Below are 4771 nucleotides of genomic sequence, written 5' to 3'. Positions count from 1 at the left end.
TTGGCTGCGCTGGGTCTTTGTTGCTATGTGTGGGCTTTTTCTAGTTGTTTGAGCAGAGACTATTCTCCAATTGCTGCGTGCAAACCTCTCATTGCGGTGGCTTCTTTTTTTGCAAAGGATGGACGCAAAGGCACACAGGCTTCAGTAGTTGTGGCTCACAGAGTCTAGAGCAGGCGCTCAGTAGTTGTGGGGCACAGGCTTAGTTGCCCAGAGGCATGTGGAATCTTCCCGAACCAGGGATAGAACCTGTGTCCCCTACCTTGGCAGATGAATTCTTAACCAATGGAGCACCAGGGAAGTCCTCTCTCCTTTCTTAATAACTCCATTACAGCTGTAAATTTCCTTCTAAGCACTGCTTTTCGTTGCATATAACAAGTTTTGGTATGTTGTGTCTTGATTTTCATTCATCTCAAATTACTTCCTGATTTCCCTTTAGATTTCTTCTCAGACCTGTTAATGTTTGGGAGCTCATTGTTTAATTTCCATGTATTTGTGAATTTCCCTTTTTTTCCTTGCAATTGATTTCTAATTTCTTTTTATTGTAGTGGAGAATATATCTTGAGTTATTTCTAGCCTTTTAGATTTACTGAGTTTTTTTTTTTTTAATGACTTAGTATAATATCTATCCTGGAGACTGTTCCCTGTTCTTTGAGAAGAGTATATATTCTGTTGCTGGGTGGAGGGTTTTATAGTTGTTTGTAAGGTCTAATTTTAGTGTTGTTGTTCAAACTTTATTTTATCTCATTCTATGAGGGTTTGTTTTATCCGTTATTGAAAGTGGGGTATTGGATTCTCCAAATTTGATTATTGAGTTGTGTATTTCTTCTTTCATTTCTGTCAGTTTTTGCTTCGTGTAATTTGATGATCTGTTATTAGATGCATTTATGTTTGTAACTGTTATCTTCTGATGTACTGATATTTTTATCATGATGATATATCCTTCTGTGTCTCTAGTAACTTCTTTTTGTTTTAAAGTCTGTTTTGTATGATATTATTAATATTACAGCCATTCCAACTTTCTTGTGGTTGCTGGTTTTTTTTTTTTTTTTTTTTGACTGAAAAATAACTTTATTTATTTTGAGACAGTGGGCAAGGGACCAGTCTCAGAACGTCTGGAACCACTTCATGGTTCCGGCAGCCTTGGTGGCCTTGAGCATGTTGAAACACACAGTCTTGCTCAGCACTCGCCCACTGTGACAATGTCACTGATCTGGACGTCCCTGAAGCAGGGGGAAAGGTGCACAGACATGTTCTTATGGTGCTTCTCAAAGTGGTTGTAGTGAAGGTAGTCTCGGTAGATGACAGTTGTCCTCTGCATCTTCATTTCTGTCACCGCGCCAGACAGGATCTGCCCTCCAATGGAGATATTACCAATCAAAGGGCATTTTTTTTGTCAATGTAGGTCCCTGATGCCCTCATTTGGAGTCTTGAAGCCCAGTCCAGTGTTTTTATAGTATGGAGGGAGCTTTTCTTTGCCAGCTTCCCCAGGTAGGACCCTCTTCTTATTTTGAAAGATGGTCGGTTGCTTTAGGTTCCCACGCTCATCTTCCAGGTTGCCTGAATAAAGGTCCTGTTTTTTTTAATGTGCTCAGTTGCTCAGTCGTGTCCCACTGTCTGCGACCCCATGGACTGTAACCTGCCAGCCTCCTCTGTCTGTGGAATTTTCCAGGCAAGAATACTGGAGTCCTGGAGTGGGTGGCCATTTCCTTCTCCAGGGAATCTTCCCGACCCAGGGATCCAACTGCGTCTCTTGTGTCTTCTGCGTTGGCAGGCAGATTCTTTACCACTGTGTCACCTGGGAACTCCTTCCCACCGTTTTTTAAAAATATAGACAGTTGGAAATCTATTTTTTAAAAAAGTATTTAGGGGTACTCTTTCTGCCCCCTTCTGATGCCTATGTCAGAAACTTTCTCTATCTCCTTTATACTTTAATAAGACTTTATTACACAAAAGCTCTGAGCAATCAAGCCTCATCTCTGGCCTCGGATTGAATTCTTCTCCTCAGGAGGTCAAGAATCCTGGTGTCTTTTCGTGGGTCAACAACAACCTTTCATCTTGGGGGCTCGTCCGGGATCCTTCAGGACAGGGTAAGGATGCTTGGAGCTCTAGTTCTTTGTTCTCGTAGCGAACATGTTTTCTGTTGCACTTTACTAACTCTACAGTGTGCTTGTGTGAATGAATGAAATGCCCTGCGTGAGCAAGTGAGGACCCCTGCCCTGTGGTTCCGCAGTGATCTCATACAGCTTATGGCAGAAACCTGTCGGGGGTTTATACCGACCTGCTGATACCAAGAAGCACCCAACGTCTCCTTCGAGGACCGACCAGAAATGGGCAAAGTGTGTGTGGACTGAACTCTCCTTCTCGGTCAAACTTTTCGGTCTCTTTGACCATTTCATAACTCCTCGGGAATTAGACGTACTAACCTAATCTATCAGATCATAGACTTACGGTATTATGCCGTAAGTCTACAAGATTACAAGTCAATCGTTTTATGGCCTGGGGTGAATCATCTGGTGCCAAGATTATCACAAAATACATCCTATGGATGAGGGGCCTGGTGCCATTCTGAGTTTTAAGACATTCCTTTCTTTCATTAACAGACTGCAGCTGCTGCTGCTGCTAAGTCACTTCAGTTGTGTCCGACTCTGTGCGACCCCAAAGACCGCAGCCCACCAGGCTCCCCGGTCCCTGGGATCCTCCAGGCAAGAAAACTGGAGTGGGTTGCCATTTCCTTCTCCAGTGCATGAAAGTGAAAAGTGAAAGTGAAGTTGCTCCATCGTGTCTGACTGCTAGTGACTATATAACATCCAGCTGAAAACTAGCAGGGAGATATTCTTTCTGCCCCCTTCTGATGCCTATGTTAGAAGCTTTCTCTATCTCCTTTATACTTTAATAAAACTTTATCACACACCCACACACACATACACAATTTATTTATTTGGCTGCACCAGGTCTTAGTTGGATCATGTGGGATTTCAGTCTTTGTTGTGGCATGTGAGTTTTTTAGTTGTGGCACTCGGGATCTTTAGTAGTGGCATGTCAACTACACAGTACTGCTTCCCCATTTAAATAGATATCACAACTTTGCTTGGTTGCCTGGCCCTTGGTATCAAGCCATTCTGTCTCTATTTTTTTAAAAAAATTATTTATTTTTGACTGTGCTGGGTCTTCATTGCTGCATGGTCTTTTTTTTTTTTTTTTCTAGTTCCAGTGTGTGGGCTTCTCATTGCAGTGGCTTCTCTTTTTGTGGTTGCCATGCAACCATCTCGTCCTCTATCGTTTCCTTCTCCTCCTGCCTTCAATCTTTCCCAGCATCAGGATCATTTCCAATGAGTTGGCTCTTTGCATCAGGTGACCAAAGCATTGGAGTTTCAGCTTCAGCATCAGCCCTTCCAATGAATATTCAGGACTGATTTCCTTTAGGATGGACTGATTGGATCTTCTTGCAGTCCAAGGGACTCTCAAGAGTCTTCTCCAACACCACAGTTCAAAAGCATCAATTCTTCGGTGCTCAGCTTTCTTTATAGTCCAATTCTCACATCCATACAAGACTACTGGAAAAACCATAGCTTTGAGTAGACGGACCTTTGTTGGCAAAGTAATGTCTCTGCTTTTTAACATGCTGTCTAAGTTGGTCACAGCTTCTCTTCCAAGGAATAAGCGTCTTTTAATTTCATGGCAGCAGTCACCATCTGCGGTGATTTTGGAGCCCCAAAAAATAGTCTCTCACTCTTTCCATTGTTTCCCCATCTATTTGCCACAGAGTGATGGGACCAGATGCCATGATCTTTGTTTTCTGAATGTTGAGCTTTAAGTCAACTTTTTCACTCTCCTTTTTCACTTTCATCAAGAGGCTCTTTAGTTCTTCTTTGCTTTCTCCCATAAGGGTGGTGTCATCTGCATATCTGAGGTTATCAATATTTCTCCTGGCAATCTTGATTCCAGCTTGTGCTTCATTCAGCCCAGTGTTTCTCATGATGTACTCTGCACAGAAGTTAAATAAGCAGGGTGACAATATACAGCCTTGAATTTCCTATTTGGAACCAGTCTGTTGTTCCATGTCCAGTTCTAACTGTTGCTTCCTGACCTGCATACAGGTTTCTCAAGAGGCAGGTCAGGTGGTCTGGTATTCCCAGCTCTTTCAGAATTTTCCACAGATTGTTGTGATCCATACAGTCAAAGGCTTTGACATAGTCAATAAAGCAGAAATAAATGATTTCAAAGGCAGTTCAACATCTCAAGAAAACTTGTACTATCCACAAAACTCTTTTCTCAGGGTTCACTTTCCATAAACCTTTTTTTCACTTTCTGTATCCATCACTTTATTTGTGCATTCAGAGAACAGCTACATGTAAGTCAGACTTACTTCCTTTTGCCTTAGTAAAATGTAATTCCACTCCTTATACCTTTTTAATAAAAGCACATGTCCTACTTTCCTTAAGCAACCATGAACTGTGCTTTATTTCAGCACTCTATAGATCAGTAAACATAAATCACCTAAAGCTCTTATCCCATTTGCATTTTCTTTCCTTAAAAGTTTTTCATATCAAGACTTTCCTTGTTGACAAATTTGCAATATAATAAGATCTATTATATTATATTAAATCTAGGCATAATAAAAGTATTATACTTAGTGTTGATGATCCTTAGATATGTCCATATTAATTAGATCAACAAACAAACATTAATATGGATACCAGGTATTAGTTTAATATTGAATATTTCCCAGTTCTTGTGAACCTGAAATTCATTCAGTTTAATTTATCTTGTA

The 4771-nt window shown here is 41.0% G+C and overlaps 1 pseudogene; it reads right to left on the bottom strand.

Moving 5' to 3' along the window:
- Positions 1-1103: 1103 nt before the first annotated feature.
- LOC136157241 (small ribosomal subunit protein uS17-like) lies at positions 1104-2538 on the bottom strand (annotated as a pseudogene).
- Positions 2539-4771: the final 2233 nt, after the last annotated feature.

Source organism: Muntiacus reevesi, chromosome 1, assembly GCF_963930625.1.
Source record: "Muntiacus reevesi chromosome 1, mMunRee1.1, whole genome shotgun sequence".
In the NCBI taxonomy this organism is placed as follows: domain Eukaryota; kingdom Metazoa; phylum Chordata; class Mammalia; order Artiodactyla; family Cervidae; genus Muntiacus; species Muntiacus reevesi.
Note: the sequence above shows the minus strand (reverse complement) of the source record. Positions and strands in the feature narration are given on the sequence as shown.